The 20,528-nt window shown below is 40.7% G+C and overlaps 1 pseudogene; it reads left to right on the top strand.

The window, feature by feature from the left end:
* Nucleotides 1–2,244: 2,244 nt before the first annotated feature.
* LOC119532725 lies at nucleotides 2,245–4,207 on the top strand (annotated as a pseudogene).
* The last annotated feature ends 16,321 nt before the right edge of the window (nucleotides 4,208–20,528 follow it).

Here is a 20,528-nt window from a genome sequence, read left to right as displayed (position 1 = left end):
ACTTTTGAATCAATCTTATCCAACCACATCCTCAAGCCTTTTGAAGTTTAAAAGTCTTTAATTGCAAGTGAAAATTATTTTAGCTATTTTCCTTTAAAATTGAGTGAGCTATGAAAATTCCATGGTGGAATTTGATTGCAGAATTCTTAATCCCTTAAAGCTGGAAAAAGGAGAGAAATTTAGACTTTAAAAGCTTAATTATCTCCCCCCTCTTCAAGGGGAAGCTACCCATTCTTTAACAGCTAAGATATCTTTCACGTACATAAATCTGTAAAATGTTATAGCATTAACAGTCCACCAGGGGAGAATGTAAATTTAAGGAGATCCAGAGATGTGGTATGGTTTTTAGATACTTCCTCTATTCCTGAAACTATTCCCAAGTTGGCATAGCTGAATCCTGCCCAACCTTTGAGGCCCAACTCAAATGTTATCTCTTTCATGAAGCCTGTTCTGATCACTAAAACTGGAAGCAGTTCTGCCTCCTCTAAATTTGCATGCTTTTAGGAATTTATTGGATACCTTTGCCCAATAGTCAATGTAACTTGCCAATTAAATCAATTAGGAACACTGTGCCTATTATAGTTTTTAAAAAACAACAATCATCTCACAGCTGGGAAGAACTCACTCTAATCAAGGATTTCTCTCTTCTTCCATTTTTGTAAAACAGAAATTATGCTTTTTGCTTTGCAGCCAACTCTTCATTGTTTTATTACCTAAAGAGGCGAACTTTGCTTTTCATGTCATGGAGAAGCTATCATACCCACTCAAATCATTTCATCATGTAGTCTTACAGGAAATTGAAAAAAATCATTAAAGAACAAGGCATTTAGTCATCTTGTTGCTTGAATTTGGAAAGACATCAGGACAGGAGGCATAGAGAGGCAATTTTACTTGAGTTGCCACTTTAAAAACTCTGAAAAAATGGAACTGCTGACTATTTTTAGCATTGCACAAGGTTCTGAAAAGTTGATTTACATTTTAATTTAACAATATTTGTTGAGAATCCTCCCTGTTACATGCCATGTGGCAGGAGCATGCTGGAGCCAGTTCTACCAACTGGCAAGAACTGATTCTTAAAATTTCAGGAATGTTTTGAGGCAGTTGTTAGACTGTTGGTTGCATGAAATTGGCCATGGCTCAAGTGTTTACACTGCAGAATTGGAAAACATCACAAATCAGGGATTTTGACTTTTTAAGAGTCAGTTGACCAGCACACCACTGGAAACATAGCCATGAATAAGATTATTCTGAGCCTTTAGGAACTTGCTTCCTGGTTGGAGGATAAGACAAGTAGAAAAATGATCATAACACAAGAGAGCATGTGCTAGGTTATAATCCACATGGTAAGTTATTCTACACGAGGCTCAATTCCAGAGAAGCATTGCATTAAAAGCAATATACTCACAAAAGAATGCTAACTGTGTGCTCCATAAGACTGAGTTGGAGAGTCCAATAAACATCCAGAGTTCAAAAGAAGCTAAGAAAAGGAATGGAGAAGTGACCATATTTGAAGGGATAATGGTTTAGATTTTCCAGAGTGGAACAAAGTTAAATTGTAAGATTCAGGTAACCTGATGCAAGCAAAATTAATAAGAGAACTCCATACCTAGATACAACATAATTAAACTGCAGAACACCATAGAAAAGGAGGCAATCTTAAAGTGAGCTAAACATTCCTGAAAGTAGAATCTTTACAATGGAAAAGAAAGTAGACTTACCAGCTGTCTCAACAGCTATGATGAAAGCAAGAAAACATTGGAATAATATTTTTAAAGTGCTGGGAATAAATTATACTTTTCTAAAATTGTGGAAGTACAAAAAATATCTTTCAAGAATGAGGCTGTACCTTTACCAAATGATTACACTTGGCATCTCTAACTGTGGGACAACCTGACTTTAGTTGTCTCCTGCTGTGATGCAAAATGACTGTATTACCTGTAATTTTTCTGCCAAAATATTTGACTAGAATCTAATCAGATCTCTAGAGCTAATGTTTCATTTACAGGAAATACACAGAATAGAGGAAGAATTTACATAGCACTATGAGAAAGGCCTTAGATAAATCCAGAATATGGGAAGCATTTCAAGAAAACTACTAGATTGAAAACTGTCAACTCATTTAAAAAGTGGGATAACAACTATTAGAAGAGACTAAAGAAATTTAACAACCAAATATATCACGTGAACTTGATGATAAGGCATTTAAGTTAGAACAAAACAGCTATTGAGCTTGTTGGCAGAGGGATGGCCGTGGTGGTGGTGGTGGCTGCAGTGGAGGCTACGGGCTGTCCTGTGGACGGCTGGGGCAGGGCATCACCGTACTGCATGTGAAGCTCCCTGTGACAGTGAGCTGGGTGCTGAAGACCTACCAGAGCCACAAGTATTTAATTCCTTTTCAACCTTCAATTCAGTTCCAAGGGTTCCAAGGATTTTCAAAACTCCCCCAAATGATCCCCCCAAAGTACATAACTTTAACTTCTATTTGTCACGTGTGGGTAAAGACGACCCTCGGTGCAGCTCTGACTGCCTCCAGCAACCATTCTTCAGCTCCAGGGTGTCCCAGCTCAATAGTGTGGGATTTATACAAGATAAAATTGCAGTTTATGCAACAAATGACTCGTGTCTGACGACACCAGAATGACCCAGACAGGAGGAATCTGCAACTAAGGCATAAAAGTTATCAAAGTTGGTGGGCCATATGTAAGGAAAAGAGTGTAAATTCAGAAAACACCTTGAGCTGTTGCACATGTAGTGCCTGCGAGGAAAAGGTTGACTCCCATGTTCACAGCAAAGATGATTCGAAAGACACACACAGCAGCAGCAGTGTTTCTCAGTGGCCATATAGGAATAGAATGACTCACTTACCGGCTACTCACTTACCAACTCACTTCTGAAGGTTACAGGAAAGCTGAGCTGCTGGCTTGATTGCAGGAAGAGGGCATCAATCAAGAAGACAAGTACTCTCTTGGAGCAATTGTGCAACAGGTAGCCAATCTGAATCCTAAGGACCTCTCATATACCTTAAAGGATTACGTTTTTAAAGAGCTTCAAAGAGACTGGCCTGGATACAAAGATACAGACAGACGGTCATTGGAGTCAACGCTCTCTAGGAAACTAAATCCATCCCAAAAAGTCTCTGGCCCCAGCCATTTAGAATCTCCCCTATGTTCTAATACAGACTCTGCATCTTCTCCTTCTCAGAAACAGCTTTTGGATTCAGATTTCATTGATCCTTTAATGAAAAAAAAAAAGCTTGAATAGCTCACCCGACAAATAGAGTACCACCAACCTTAGATGGTCATTTGAATCCTACCAGTGACAGATGTGCTGCAGGTCTCCAGCTGCCCCCTGCAGCTGCTGCCACCCCACCCCTCCACCGCTGCCTTCAACCCACCTGCCCGTCTCAATCCCTCCTCCTCAGACTGTAAATTCTAACTCCAATTCCCAGAGCACTCTAGAAGGCTGAAGAACTCAAGACTTACCTGTTGACAAAAAATTTCAGTCAGAATGGTAGCATCTGTGAGGACCAGCAAGACAAATACACCTCCAGGACTTCTCCGGAAACCTTACCCTCTGGTTCAGTTCCACTAAAGTGTCCAAAGGGAATGGAAGAGCTCCATTCCATATCTCACAAAAAGTCCAAAAAGAAATCTAAAATGCAGAAGGAAAAGGACCAAATACGAAAGCATGAGATTGAGGCTGTTGAGGAAAAGGAGAACCTTAAAAGAGAAGAGGAAAATTCTGAGCTAAATAACTCCACTCCGAATTCCAATGAAGGAGTTAGAGAGAGCTGCACTGCCTCCATGGAGCTTTCTTCAACAATTGAATTCCCAGATTATTTGATAAAATATCTTGCTATTGCCTTCTATGGCCAATGCCAGAATCACAAGGGTGACTTCAGTGCTGAGTGTGATGAGGGCAGAGCCTTCATGCCAGGATGGAGACTGTAGCAAGAAGTTTTATCAGACTGGATGTGCAAAGAAAACACTTTTCTCTGGGCTCAGCAGAGGATCAGGATGTTCATGAAGAAGTTTTACAAGGATATCAGAAGATCAAGCAGTCTAGTTCCAATTATCATGATGAAAAATATAGACATAAGGGTCTTCATCACAAGCTGGCTCACAGCAAAAGTCAAGTAGGTGAATTTGACCACAGAGAGCAGAGTTGTGGCACTAGAATTCTTCTGGGACCAGAAGATGTGAATTAACTTAAGGGTATTTATTAAATTTCCAAATGAGTTTCTCTAAGATTCAAAAAAGATGGAACTTTGCCTGTTGTATTACTAGTAAAACTCAAGTGCTTTCTTTCTTTTTTTTCCCACTTTTCCTTGCATTTTTGAAGCTACATTTTCTGATCCATTTTTCCCCTTAAGACTTCTATTTGTCAATAAGAAATGATTTTTTAGATGAATTGAAGATCCAGTATCTATACACCAAATCATTTTTTTTTTCCTCAAAAATTTGTGTTTGTCATTAGAAATGATTATTTTAGATATTGGGGATCCAATGTACACACTTCAAAGTTATGGGCATTAAAAAAAAAAAAAACAATAACATGAATGTGCAAAGTGAAATGCTTTGGGGTAAATAAACATGAGCCTATTTTCTGATCTTTCTTAATGTGAACTCTTTGCCTTAAACGGTAGAATATCTTGAAATTTGCACAAAATACAAAAAAAATTAAAACATTGCTTTGGAGGGTTAAGAAATAGAAAAGTGTATATGTAAGTTAACCCCCATTGCAATGATGCCTTAAGGTGTTTGCTAGCTGTGTACACAGTGTGGTTAGTCATTAGCTTCACTGCTTCCCACTTGATGAAAGCAATGGGAAGCAAATTGTGGCCTACCAGCCTCAGAAGCATGTGCTCAAAGTGTGTGTGTGCAGAGATTGTGTGGATGAGAGCCTGAGTGAAGAGAAAACAAAGCTGCTACTCTTAGGTCAAATGCTCAGGTTAAACAACTGACGAGTGTTACTGTAGACATTTTTTTTTTTTCTGTCAAATTGCTACTTCTATTGTGGGAGACAAAAGCATTTCCATTTCGACAGTTTGTCAGCTTTATTAATATTGGGTAAATTCAATGTTATGAAAATGAAACAGATCTACAGTTGTTTTGGTTTGCTAAAACTACCAGAAAGCAATATACCAGAAATGGGTTTGCTTTTCCAATGGGGATTTATTAACTTACAATTTACAGTCCTTAAGCCATGAAAATATCCAACTCAAGGCATCAATAGGGCGACACCTGTACTCTGAATACAGGCTGTGGCTTCTGGGACTCCTCTGTCACGTGGGAAGGCACATGGTGATGTCTGCTGGTCCTTCTCTCCCGGGTTTTGCTGCTTGAAGCTTGTGGCTTCTCCATCTGTGGCTTCCTTTCTCAGGTTCTGTGTCTTTTTTTCTCTAAACTTCTCCAGGGCTTTTTCTGTGTTTTGTCCTCTTTTAAAGGACTCAGGGAATAGGATTAATACCCACTTAATCCTGGGGCACTCCTCAACTGAAATAACCTAATGAAAGGGTCCCACCCACAAAAGGTCTACACCCACTGGAATGGAATAAAAGAACATGATCTATTCTGGGGTACATAACAGCTTCACACCATCACAATAGTTTTGTGGCAAAATTATAAAATTAAACGTATAGGTAATCTATGTATATACTGCTATGAAATACTTTTTGAAGAGAGATATGCAAAGAAGCTATTACCTACATGAAATGTATATTTAAGGATTTTTTTTCTTCCTGGGTGCCAGGAATATAAAAAAGAGCAGATATATTTATCTGTACCATACTGTGATTCATCACATAGCATCAACTTTCATTTCACAGAGTTTATCTGTTGACTTTGATTTAAACTACCACTTGTTTTATCATGTGGGAACATAAGTTATGGGGTCAAAATGTGAGGATTTTGAACTAATGTTAATTCAAGTTGTGCTGCCTTATCGTAATGTCTTTTCAAAGTGCTGCCAGTTGAAAAGGGAAGCATTATGTTTACAAATCTGTTTTGAAACGTTTGCCAAATTTTGGTAGTATCCTCAATAAAGATGTTTGTCTCCAGCATCCAAAAAATGTGTTTTCAATAAATAGAAAAAAACATCTATTAAGGTATTTTAGAATCAATTGGGAAACTTTGAATATGAAACAGATGTTACAAAACATTATGGAAGTATTGTTAACTTTTCATAAGTGTAATATTGGTATTATGATTATGTAAAAGAATGTCATTATTTTTAGGAGACACATGCTGAAATTTTTAAGAGTGAAAAGTCATGATGTTTGCCAGTTTCTTTCAGATGGTTCAGCAAAAAATTATGTATACACACACACACACAGGGTTTTCCTTATCCTGTTCTTTCAACTCTTCTGAATTTTGAATATTTTCATAATAAAAAGTTGGACATATAAAGAATGAAGATAAAATAAGGGTGTTTTCAGATGAAGAAAAAATGAGTGTGTTGGCTAACTTGATTAAAGGAACTTCTAAAGAATTGTTTTCCAGAAGACACAAGAAAGAATTGGGGAAAAAGAAAATAGTTAAGAAAAATAAATCTAAACAAACATTGACTAGATACAAGAATAATAATAATTTCTAATTTATGGAGTTAAAATGCTAACAAGATGAAATTAAAAACCTGGACAAAAATAGCACCTAAGCTGGGAGAGGAAGACTGATGTTAAATTAGTCCAAGGTTCTTGTAAGGGGAAGAGAAGGGTAAATATATTGATTAATTAAGACTTAATTGTGGGTGCTGAAATTTTAAGGGTAACCTCTAATAGAATAAAATTGAAAATGCCTCTTCCAAACCAGTACAAGGTGAAAAATGAAGCAAAAAATGAGCAGAGAATCTAATGAGATTTAAAATAAGGCAAAGAAGACACAGACAGAAACAGAAAAGGTCTGACAAAAGGGAAACGTAAAATACAATGGTGTAAATAAAGCCAAATATTTCATCACAATAACTGGGAATTGAAGTGAAATCTTCCATTATGAATTCAAGACATTCTGACCAGATTTTTTTTTAATGGCAGATAGATCCAGAACAGCCTTAGTCTGTGGCTAATTTGACTCTGCTACTCAGGCAATTGCCTTTTGCGGATTCTACCTTATGCCTTTGACTGGATGAAAATGAAAGCTATTCTTGGCTCTGGGCGAGCTATGAAAATTGTTCTGCTTATACCTTTTTGGTGGTTCTTTCCCCAACCTCGGGTGTCTGTCTCCTCACCTATATGGGCAGATCAGTACGCAGCTGAAAACTCAAGGGCTGCTTCAGCCCATCTTTGGAGCTCTCTCTCTCTTTTCAGTTGCCTCCTTTCCAGTATTTCACCCCATAAATTCTAGCTACCTCATCCTTCCTGAATGCTGAACTGAACGAGCCTGCTGAGCTGGGTTTGGGTTTCCCCTCCTTGCACCGTGTCCTGAAATCTCTCTTGAAGCAGTGAACCGTGGCACTTAAAGGACTCACCTCTTGGGTTTTGCCTTGCTCCCAGGGATCACTGCACCATGCTGTTATCTAATATCTGAAAACCACTATTACATTCATTGTGTCCCAATTCCTGGTATTAAAATGGGAGAGTAAATCTAACCCCTGTTGTTCTATCATTCCTGGAAGTGGAAGTCCTCTGATCTGCTGACTTTCGAATATGTACAGAAAAGCAAAAGACCTGGAGTAAACAAAATACCCTAGAAGAAGAAGAAGAACTAAGTGGGTATCTTGCCTACTAATTACCAAGACTGATTATAAAAAAACAGTAATGAAGACAGTCTGGTTTTGGTGGAGGGATGGAAAATAGACAAATTAAAAATCCAGAATCAGACCCACACATACGTGGAGATTTTACATATGACAGAGCATGCATTGCATATTAATAAATAAAGATTTATCATCCAAATCTGGGAAAAAGATTGAATTCCCCCTTACCTTAGACCATATACAAAAATGAAATCCAGGTATGGTAATTGACTCTTACATTTTTGCCCAGGTAGATATGTGCAAGAATATTAGTAGCGGTATTGTTTGTAATAGCATAGTGGAAAGAACCAAAGTACTCAGCAATAAGAGAATGGGCAAAAAAGTATGCTAGAGTCACAGAAGGAAATACTATGCAGTGATACAAATAAATGAATCACAGCTACACTCATGAACATGGACACATCTTTGGAGTATAATTTGAGTGAAAAGAGGAAATCACAGAATACAAAGAATACAACGCCATTTTTACAAAAAAAGAAAGCATGGAAAATGAGGTAAATTATTCTTTAAAGGCACATATTTATATAACACTATAATGAAAGCAAAGGAATGATAAAAATTTCAGAATCGTGGTTACTCTAGTGGGTGGGGAGGGGAGACCGATGGAGATCGTGGGGGCAGGTGGGAATACAGCATTGGAGAGGACCCATAAAGAGTTTGAAGCACTTTTGTAATGTTCAATATCTCAAATTGAGAGGTGAGGTTGTAAGTGTCCATTTTATTATTATGCTTTATAATTTACAAGATAGTACCTATATTATTTTTGCGTATCAAACTCCCTATACAACCTGCAAAGAAAGATAAATTCTCTGGTTCCATATTTCTGAGTGCTGTGACTTCTGAGAACCTTCATACAGAAGAACTCTCTTTGCTGCAGGGAGACCCCACTGCCCCTCCTACCTCGGATTTCTTCTCTCTGTTGCCCCACTCTTTTGCAAAATAGACTCAACGCATCAATTCCCCCTCACTCCCACCACCCCCAACCCCACTGTAGAAAGTAGCTCCTCTTCAGATTGACTGCTTTTCTTTCACAAATCTTTTTTCAGAGGGGGGTCCTGGTGCAAGGAGAGCAGCTCACTGGGCACAGCCCGAATGCAGTTTGTGGGGAGGGAGCGTGGAAAGGCTGTAGATGTCTAGGTTAGTAATCAGGGAACCAAGAGTCCGGGAGGAAACAAGTAAGCGAGATGGGGAATTCTGACCAGCGGGTAATGAAAGGCTTCAGGCTTCAGGCAGCATCAGAGCTGGACTTTGAAAGGTGGGTAGAAGTTTGATAGATGGGAGACCGAACATTCCAGGCTGAGGGAAAAGTATAAGCAACGTCATGGCAAGAGAAAATTACAGGTCTTTTGGAACATGGATTCTTTAGGTTTGATTCGCCCATCAGAGAAAGAAGTGGGTGACAAAAATCGGAATGAGGTCACATCGTGGAGGGGTTGGAGGGGTTTGGTTGGCATGTTAAGGGATTAGATCTTCATTTTGTAGAACATGAGAAGCCGCTGAGGGTTTTGGGGTTAATATTGACAGTACCAGAACTCTCTATGAAGTTTTAAATAATTTCCCTTGGGAACTTACTATGGTCAAGGCTGTGTGTGGGCTGTGTATGGGCTGGGGTGGGGTGCAAAAAAAGGGGGGTGGGGAGCAGGCAAAAGACCTTAAAGCTTGAAATCTGGTTGGAATTAAAGAACATAAGCAAGGGGACAAGGTAAAGAAGAAACAGGCCTGTGTTCCAGCTTCCCTGTAACAGGTCTTCAGAGTGTGGTTTCCTTATTTCATTGGAATCAGTGTGAGCATCCAAAAGAGCCGTGTTCAAATTAAAGTACAAAGGCAAATAACAAATGTCTGCTTTACTCAACAGGCTGTAAGTTGAATTGAGTGGTAATTAGGTAGCATAATGTTAGGAGAGACATCATTACCAATTTTCAGGAAAAGCACCGTCCCTTTCACAGCAGTAACAACAGCTCTGTGTCTAGGAATCCCAGGGACTCTATTTTTAAAGTATAGACCACAAGGATTTGCACAGGCACATAAGGTGTGACTTGGAGGGATGCCCATTAGAGGAGAGATTTGCCTCCTTGGGCAGTAAGCTCCAAGGAAGGAAAAGGCCAGCGTCTCTCCCAAACAAGCACACGGTTATTAATGCTGAATGTGCCAGACAGAATCCTCTTCTGCATCTCTAAAGTGTGATCTTCAGATTGCCTGTGTTGGGAACCCTGTCATTTATCAGTCTGGATAAATGCACACCAACCTGCCGCATGAGTGGCGAGGTGATCTATTTATGTTTATCACTAAATATTAACTGAAATCTTGATGGCACGGAGCAAGCCTGGTCTCTTCCTCTCTACTTATCCATCATCCCCACAAGCGCCAATACACACGATTGCAAAAGAAGAGGCTGCCAAGCCTTATGCTAAAATTATATTGTATTTCATCTTACTTTGGAAGTAATGAGATCGTTTAACATGAAATGTAATTTAAAAGTGCAATGGGGCTTTTTTTCTTCCCTCCTCCCTTGGTAATAGCTTCAGACCCCACAGGCAGCTGACTGACACATCAGTTAACAGATACAGAATGGAACCTTTTCCTTTCAGAAAACGAGTGTCCGCCAAGAGAGCTGGACAGAAAGCAGTGATGACGCAGGTCTTTCAAGACTTTGGTTGTGCCTCAAGCTCATCTCCCAACAGGTTCCAGATACTTTCTTCTGGGCTCCGCACAAAGCCAGGTCCACGGCGGGCAGAGAGGAGACTTCAAAAACATGCATATGAAGGTACGACTGCGCTGACTCAGAAATGAGTTGCCAAGAAGCAGCTAAACTCGTTCCTTTGTCTTCTCCTCCTCCCCATCCCCAATGAGATGATTTATATGAGGAAGGAGAAATAGAGCAGCTGATTCTGATCAAAAGATGCCTAAGACATTAACAGTTTCAGGTACGTTTATTACTCCTTGAGGGATGTAACATGAGGAATTGGCAATATCGGGCAAGGCTGGAAAGGAAATCTTCTGGAAAAATTTCACTTTCAAGATGAAGTCACACCTCATAAGGCAGCTAATAGTTTTAGATTCACATATTTAAGAAGAAAGGGGTAATTGTACGATAAAATATTAGCAGAGCTCATAAAATAGAGCTAAATATCCAAATGCTAAGTACGTTAAATAAGAGAAGATGATTGCCCCAGTAGATTGGATTTTGGTTTGCTTCATTATTATTGCTAATTTTGAGTCTGTTTTAGATTTATTCAACACTCAAAATCCATGCAAAAGCTAGCCGTGCAACCTTGGGCAAGGCACTTTACCTCTCTGGGCCTCCTTTTTCTCATCTATGAACGGTAACTATTATTAGTGCATGATGTATAAGATACTTATGTAACACATCTAGTATATTAAAAATGCCCATTATATGTGTTTTTTTAGAAGCTTAAGAAACTGCCCAGGAAAACCTTGCTATTCAGAGTTCGGCCCACAAACCAACAGCATCTGTATCACCTGAGTGTTCATTAGAAATGAAAAATCTCTAGCTTCACTCCAGACCTCACTATTTAGAAGCTGCATTTTAACAAGATTCAGGTAATTCATAAAGCTCTTAGAATGCAGATTCTGATTCCATAGGTCTAGGGTTCTGCATTTCTAAAGAGCTCCCAGGAACTACCACTGCTGCTAGTCTGAGGACCACACTTTGAGCAGCAAGGGCTTACCTAAAGAGTGTGGCCAGCGCATTGGCGTGCTTACTGCAACACCCTGCAGGAGAGGCTTTCAAACTTGGTGCAACCAAATCACCTGAATGGTTTCTTAAAATACAAATGGCTAGGCCTCACCCCCCGAGTTTCTGATTCGATAAGTCTGGGGTGGTGCCACGATTTGCCTTTCTAACAAGTTCCCAGGTGATACTTGGAGAATTACTGATCTACAGATTGGAGCTTGGAAACAATAAATGAAGAGCATAACAGGATAAGAAAAAGCAGGATAATAAATTATTATAGTATGATTTTTAGCTTTAAATAATTTACATATATTTAAATATCTGGAAGGAAATGTACCATAGAGATAGTTTTATGGCATTGGGACTATGGGTGAATTTCAGGATATTTTCTCTTTTTGTTCAAATTTAATTGACAGTAAAAGATGTCCCCTATCAAACCGCTCCTTCCTTCCTAGGCTGCAGTTCCAGAAGAAGCAGCTCTCCTTTCTTCTCACCGTCTGCAGTTGTACAAAGAGGCTATTGGCTTTTAGAGATAAACAGGTAGATATAAATTGAAAAAAGAGAGATTAAGAAGCACAGAAGGGGCAATGCTCAACCATGTCAACATAGTACTAAATGCCACTGAATTGGACACCTTAAAAAGATTAGAACAGTGAACATTATGTTATGTGAATTTTACCATAATATAAAAACGTGAAAAATCAAAAAAAATTGTAAGCGTAAATGAGCCAGTGGGTGAGCACGTTGAAGGCTGGGCACACTCACAGATTCAGCGAGGTGGATGTTTCATAGAACTTGCTATTTTGCTATGTATATCTCATTATGTTCCTAAAAGATTTTTAAGTGTTTTGAAAATGTGTTCTGGCTGCATTACCTTGGAGGAGGTGAATTTTCGAACGTCAGGTTTCCATGGTGCAGGATGTGCAGTACCAAGAGTCCCCATCACTGCCCTTTGTGGAGCCCTGAGCCAGGCACTGTCCTTTGCTGAGAGGCAGCTGTCTCACTGGACACACACGGGACAAGCCCTGGCTCAGGTCCTGTCTCTCTGGCTCCAGCACATCAATGCAAACCTCCCTCTAGATAGAAGAAGGCTCTGACACCCGGGGGCGTGAACCCAGTAGACGTCCAGTAAAGGTGTGTTGAACTTCAAAGGGTAGCTACTCCAGGCCCTGAAAAAAGAGCTTCTTTCTCAGAATTGGCGGCTCCAACAAAAGCAAATGATAATCATAGTCATCATGATAATAAAAAATACTTATACAATACATTGAATCTGTCCTAAGAAAATAAGGAAGTAAGGGAGCTATTCATTGTAGTTTTACTTAGAAAAGTGACAGATCGTCAGCAACTTAATACCCAGCATTAAGTCAATAGAAAGACATTTAAAATTGTTTGTGAAGACCAAGTGATAATTATAGTATCATGAAAACAAGAATTCTCTAGGTTAAGTGGGAAAAAAACAACCATAGGATACAAAATAGCATCTAGAGCTTGATTATAGCTATATTTTTTTAAAACCCTGTGCCCAAGAAACACCTGAAAGAAATCATTGCAAAATGAAGGTATTAGTTATGTTTGCATCATTCAAGTTTTGCTCTTATTCCCCAAAATTTTTGTTTAATGAGCATGCATTAAATTTAGAATGAAAAAAATGAACCATTTACAAAAGTTATGGTTATTAAGAATATGTTATCTTAAAGCTGATAAAATTAAAAGTAACAAGGAGCTTATGAAATTATCACTCTATAATTACAGCTATGTTAAAATATCTCCATGTTAAAAAATAGAAGTACAACGCATTAATAGTGATTGCTTTATAATTTGGGGACTTGGGTTCTCTATTTACCAAATTTATTCAATGTGTTTTAGAATGAAATAAATGTAAAATACAGTGGGGAAATCACATGCCTGTGTGATTAAGTAGACTTGCAGTCCACGTGCACAGGAGATTTCTCAAAGAAGCACTTGAAATTTGGGGGATTAATATTTATTTAAAATGAAATATGAGCAACAGCTTGCTCTGTGGTTCGTCGCTGTCCTTGAGGAGTTAACCAGGTGCCTTTGGCCTCTCTCGGCCTCCCCCGTGATGGAGCCTATGTCCCGAAATGAGGGCAGCAGGGACAGAGGGCTCATTGTTTTTCTCACTTCTCCAGCCCAGGAAGCTGCAGGAGTGGGTGCAAGCCTGTGGACCAGAATCCCATGCACCCCCTCAGAGGCCAGGCTGGTCCCGGGCAGCTCACTTCCATGGCCGTCAGCTAATGTGGCCTTGTGCCCATCAGCTGTGTCACACACCTACCTCATGGGACCACGAGTGACCACATCACTGGGCTCAGGATAGATGCAGAGAGCATAAAACAAAACATGGCTGAGTTTCTAACCAACTATGCTAAGTGAAGATCTCATGCTTTTACCAGCCATGATTGCATCTGGTGGCTTTTTGTGGGACCTGACTCAAAAGTGAAAGGTTCTCGCACCCTGAGTCCTGAGGTCCTAGGAATTTTGCAAACGGACTTGGGAAAATTGTGCTCTTTTTCCTGGCAAGCCCCGTGGAAATGATAAAACCTATTCGTGGCAGTCCCCAAATAGCCTAATTGTGCGTGTTGCCACAAAACAACCAGTCGCTGTAAGTTTGCATGAAGACCCAGGAATTTGTTCATTCATTCATTCATCCATTCAACAAATATCCCTTGAGTGCCTTCTATGTGCAAGTAGCATGCCAGGTGCTAAGGATAAAGTGGTGAACCAATATAGTCACTGCCCTTAAGGAGCTCAAGATCGAGATTCAGAAACAGAAATAAAAAGCATAAGGAGTGAGGGAAGCACAGAGGGCTTGCTGGAGCAAGTGATGTCTAAGCTGAAAGGGGAAGCTCAGGTAGAAGTTAACCTCCCTGGTAAAGGGGAGGAGCAAGGGAGCAGGAAGGGAAAAGAGCTTTCTAGGAAGACGAGTGACAGGGTCAAAGGCCTCAAAGGAAGAGAATCTGATGTGTTCATGGGATTTTAATTGGTGCAGCACCACAGCAGAGTAGAGCTCAAGAGCAAAGCATGAAGAGGTGAGAAGTCATCAGAGAGGTTGGGAAATCATAAAAGGCTCTGTAAGGTGTATTGTCTTGGTGTTACACTTCAAAGCTGCCTGCCTCCCTCACCTCAATCCCTGGGGTGGAGAAGGAGAGCCTATCAGAGTCAAGGCCCAGGACAAAATCACACCAGCGTAACTGGTGTGGAGATTTTACTGTAAATGCAACAAGCTTGAAAATTTTCAGCCTGTGGGCGCATTCCCTTTGGCTTGACTCTTTGCATTCCTTTCATTGGCTTCTTCTTTGGAATCTACTCTATTCTCTTAGATCACTTTTTTTCAGAGCATCTGATGTCTAAGGGATGTCTGGAGCTCTCTCTTGTTCTGGAGGGACCCTGTCCTGTGGCGGCCAAACGGGAGCTAGGGTGGTACTCTAAGAAAAAGATGCAACCTCCACGTTCCTAGACTTACCTGGTCTTTGCTCCAGGACCTTTGGCTGGGGACAGTCACATCACATGATGGCTACAAATATCTGTCAGATAATGTATAAAACTAGACACATGAAAGGCAGCTAAGGATGTGAACATATAAAAGTGCAGCTTACATAGAATTTGAGTGCACAAAAATGAGAAGATGGCTTAGACCTTTCTTGAAGAGTGGTTGTGACAATGGGATAATATTAGGAGCTGGCTCTAAGTAGGTGCTCAATAAATGCATGCCTCTTCTTTTTGGCTCCCTGAGCTCTAAAGTTCATTAAAGCCTGATCAAATTCTTAAGTCAGCTGTGGACATTAGCTACAATCCGTAAGAGGGCATGAAATATCTTAGGGGGAAAACCAAAACATCATACCCTGAATACACATTTGAGGACCTATGTTTTTGTTAGGCATTGTGCAAGCGATAGTAAACCAGAGGAGCACTTTGCCCTTGGGAAGCTGCCAGTCATGTGATGAGAGAGGGGCCCCCAAGGAACATGGTGAGTACCTTGAAATACATGCACATAAAGAGCCAAGAGATGGCACAACCTGAAGAAGTACTGCTTTCCTGCCAGCTGGACAAACTTTGGAGGGCTTGGACTAAGAAATGCCTTCACTTCCCTTTAGCTTGACCAAACTGTAGACAGGCTTCTTCTGACTCCAGGCCCCTGAGCTCCCTCTCATCTCACGCTTACACTATCCAGGCGCTGGACAGGTGCCTTCCCAGAGAGTTCCTTATCTCCCTCTTCCTCTCCCCTGGCCTTTACAAAATCCAGGTGGCCTAATCACAGCGAAGGAAAACGTTCTGAGCAGATGAGTCTTAGTTGCAACCTCAGTAAATTGCTCACCCATCCCAGGGACCAAAGCCCTGATGTCTTCCAGTGCTTTCCCCTAGCCCAGCCCGGCCCTTAGAAACCCTGCTTCCCTTTCTCTCAACAGAATTGAAGTCAGATTTGGTTTCTCTTCTCTCTCCACTACTATAGTAGCCCTTGAACAAAGTCATCCTTGCCTGTTTAACATCGTCTGGTGCAAATTTTTTCTTTGACAGCTTCACAGAAGAGGGGGCATTTGAAGGAGAGGCAGGATATGAATTCCAGGGCACAGGGTGTCTTGGAGGGCTTTCGAGGCAAAGAGAATGGGATGATCCAAGGCAGAGAGAAAGGAAAACATAAACAGGACAGAGAAAGTCGTTCAGTTTGACTGGAGCGTGAGATGCATCTAATACACCAGTAGAAAAGCAGGAGGGAAAGGTCCAGTAGATACAGGGCCAGTCCCTCGTGCCTCCTCCAGCAACTCCATCCTGTCCTGGCTGGAGCGCCCTGAAGACGTGGTGGCAGGACTGGACTCGGCCGATAAAAAGCTGTGGCTAAAACAGCAACATGGTTGAAAATAAAAAGCACATGCCCACATTTGGGTGCTCTGTGATGAGGGAGTGCTGGCCATCCCTCCCACTGACGTTTAAGGAGCACTTGCACTCTTCTCACCCCTGATCCCCTCCTCATGTTCCAGAAGCTTCCATCACACTCCCCAGGGTAGACCCATCCCAGGCAATGCGGTCAAAGTTCACAGCCGAGATCAGGACAAAAAAAATGCAAGAAACTGGAGACAGCCTTGGGATGATTTATTACAAACTGCAGTGGCAGCCTGGCCTCTCCTTGGCTGCTTCAGGGTAATGGCTTCCAAAAGGTAGCTCCTATTTCATTTCTGGATCTCTGTGCCCCCAAAGCAGCCTTCCGCTGAGAAGGGAGCAAAGTGTCCAGTATGTGCTCCCCATGAACGAGCCATGCCCCACATGTATTTTTCCCAAGAACTTTCATTCCAGCAGGTTTCCATGTCTGAATTCTTCCTGCTCGTCCATCCTAACTAGCCTGTGGCCAACAGCTGTCATATCTATCCATTTGGATAACACTCAGGAGCGTCCCCCGCCCTCCCCAGCCTGGCTGATTCCTGATTGATGGTCATTATATCTGCCCTCTGCCAATCCTCTTTACCTCTCTATTCCATCTAGTAAAACAAAGGCCTTCCCACCAGGGCGGTGGATGACAATTAAAATTATGAAATATTTTTCCAACTGAATGCCTTGTTGAGCACATATAATAAACCCAAATAAAATGAAACATTGTTGATAAGGAACCAGTGGCCCCAAGGGATTACTCCAGGAAGAAAAACACTTTCCTTGACCAAATATCCAACATCAGCAATAAAGATGCACCTGTCTTTAAAAATTAGTCAGTGAAATCTAACAGCAAGCGAGGTGTTGAAGAATGTCAGTGTTATATTTATGGGCAGATTTAAATTTTGCCCACAAAAGTCTCAAAGATGATGTTAAAAGCCTTGATCTCGGAAGAGGTTTTTATTTAAAAGGATATTGTACAAGGAATCAGAGCACTTTTTTTTCCATAGAAATAATGGAAATGATGGTTACGTCCCCAGACTAATCCATAAAATCCTATTATTCTATAATTATACTGAAGAACAACACTGCAATCTGTATGACTCCCTGTTCTCCAGCACACCCTGCTTCCCCAGCTCTGTTTCCTCTGAGTGCCCTTTGCCTATGTCACTCGTGAAATCCCACCTAATTACAAGACGTGCAGCAAGCACCTCCTCCTCCAGGAAGCCTTCCTTTTAGTCTCAGCTCTTCCCCATTTATGCTCCTGGAGTCCTTTCCTTTATCACTCCCTTAGAGCCATTCTCACATTGTGCCTTAAAATACAAGTGTCTTATTTGCCCTGTTTGGCTATGAGTTCTTTGTAGGAAGAGATTATCTCTTAATTGTCTTGAACGCCCATCTAGTACACCAGAATATGATAGCTTCTAAAAATATGTCATTCATAAACTTTTTTTAAATTGAAAAACAAATGATTGATGTTAAACCAAACAGAATAACAAAGAATAAATAGAACATTAAAAGAGTGTCTGATAGTGCCTTATCTTTGCTTGGCTACACGGAAAAGGCAAACAAACTTGAACTTGAAAAATAATGAAATGAAATTTTTTTCTTTACATGACATTCCATTGTATGGCTATGCCACACTTTAATCAACCTCTAAATATTGATGGACATTTCCAGGATTTTGTTATTAGTAAACAACCTTGCAATGCACATAATTGTTCTATCAAGGTTGTGGACCTGATTATTTCTTTAGAATAAATTAGTAGAAAACAATTTGTCCCACAAATGGGCTTTGGCATTTTCAAGAGTTTAAAAAATTGATACTTTGAAGTATCACCAATAGGTATGAATTTTGCTCTTGTTTGCTGGTAGGTATAGTTCTTCAACCTAGGGAATTTTCTTTTCATGCGTAGTTAATGGTTTTGCTCTCAAATGTGGGCTGAATTTTTGTCTACTGTGTTATCTACACCTGTGATGGATTCTCTCCGTGTGTCCCTCTTGTCCACTCTCTACCTTTCCCAACCCACCCTGTGTGCTGAGGCAGCTCCCTCATCCTCTGGCTGTTGGTTGGGTTCAACCAATAGGCTGGACTTTTAGGATATCCAAAGGCATGTGGGAGGGGGAGCAAGGAGAGAAAGGCTCGGTCTATATATCCTCTGGCCTCCTCCCTACAGCTGCCGCTTCTCAGTAGCTGCAATTCTCCATCAAAGACCTCGGCTTTGGTCGGATAGCCGCTCTCAGTTTCAGGTCTCACAGGTTCTAGCAACTACTCCTCCCCCATCAGGCTTTGAGGGGGCAGCAGATGTGCAGGTAGCATCTTGGCACTCTTACTGGTTATGGATCGCTTCACCACTCTTTGTCCGGTTCAAGAACCCCTTCCTTAAACTCTCTCCCCTCACCCTTATAAGTGTTTCAACTATTCCTGCTTGGCTGGGACTGACATAGTAATGCGTACAAGGAGTATCTCCAGGAAATACTCAGGAAACCCTCAAAATGGGTTTTGTGTTGGGTATGACTCCCAAGGATGAATCTGGACCCGACATGGTGAGATTGAGAACATCTTCTTGACCAACAGGGGGATGCAAAATAAAACGAAATAAAGCTTCAGTGGCTGAGAGATTTCAAATGGAGTCGAGAGGTCACTCTGGTGGACATTCTTATGCGCTATATAGATAACCCATTTTAGGTTTTAATGCACTGGAATAGTTAGAAGTAAATACCTGAAACTATCAAACTGCAACCCAGTTCAGTTGACTCTTGAAGATGATTATGTAACAGTGTAGCTTACAAGGGGTGACAGTGTGATTGTGAAAACCCTGTGGATCACACTCCCTTTATCCAGTGTATGGATGGATGAGTAGAAAAATGGGGACAAAATCTAAGTGGAAAATAGGGTGGGGGAGATGATATGGGTGTTCTTTTTTACTTTTAGTTTTTATTCTTATTTTTACTTCTTCTGGTATAAGGAAAGTGTTCAAAAAATAGATGGGGGTCATGAATGCACAACTATATGATGGTACTGTGAACAGTTGTTCACCATGGATGATTGTATGATATGTGAATATATCTCAATAAAACTGAATTTTAAAAAAAATTGGTTCTGTGTTTAGGCTGCTCTCATGGAAGGTGCTGGGAGCCCCTAATTAACCATAAGTGACAGTGTGAATACAATTTTTAAAGTTAGCAACAGAGTTTTATGAACCTTGCAGTGTTTTGACCTATGAAATGTCTAATTGAATTATAGAGTTCCCACAAATGAAATTGATAGGCAGTTTACACAGGTGTGCTTAACTCATGTAGAAGGAACATTCTGGTTGCAGTGGGCAGATTCCTAATATAAGTCACTGTAATGGCATTGCACAGCCTCTTATCCACCTTCAGACACAAGCCGGTTCACAGACCTGGGGAGGCTGGGTTCTTTTGAGGAAGGACCCTGTTTTAGATACCCAGTTACTAGAACCAGTTGGGTTGGATTAAACAAAAGAAATTTATTGGCTCACATTTGGAGGCTAGAAGACCAAAGTCTGGCATCAGCAAAGCGATGCTTTCTCCCTGAAGATGGAGGCCTTCTGGGGTTGCCTACTGGCAATCATAGGCCTTGGTTTTTCCATCACATGGTGAGGCAAATGCATTTCTCTAATTTCTATTGGTAAAGATAACCCAAAGTGGCTTGCCTTTACATGTCATATCTCAAGGCCAGGATGACTCTCCTGATTCTCTGCCATAATGTAATCTGGAGGGAGCTTGATCATTCTGATATCACACTGCATCCTGCTGGGCCATTATATCGATGACAGTGTGCTAATTGTATGTGATGAGACAAACTGCCTGACACGAACTGGGAGTTTTCTGATTCACCAAATCATAAAATTGGACACAGCAATCATTGTTAACTGGAAATTATTTAGATGAAGCTGGACTTAACTAGGTCCAAAAAGCAATAAACTCTGATACTGTCCTATAATGCCACCAGTGGCTTATTCCCCAACAAAACTGTCTTCTTCTCAAAATCAAAGATGGAAACTTTTATGTTATTGTATGCTCCACAGTTCCTGGCAAAGCCTTGGACACCTGGTAGACCATCAATAAAAGAGTAGTCAGATTGTTCAGAAGTTAAAAGTTAGCACATAGATTAGAAAGGCTTAACCAAATAAACTCCCCTCACCAAGATTTTCTTAATCACATGTAGAGCTAAAACTAT

The sequence above is a fragment of the Choloepus didactylus genome, chromosome 4 (assembly GCF_015220235.1).
Source record: "Choloepus didactylus isolate mChoDid1 chromosome 4, mChoDid1.pri, whole genome shotgun sequence".
Classification (NCBI taxonomy): Eukaryota; Metazoa; Chordata; class Mammalia; order Pilosa; family Megalonychidae; genus Choloepus; species Choloepus didactylus.
The sequence above is the reverse complement of the archived record's forward strand: the minus strand, read 5'-3'. Positions and strand labels throughout refer to the sequence as shown.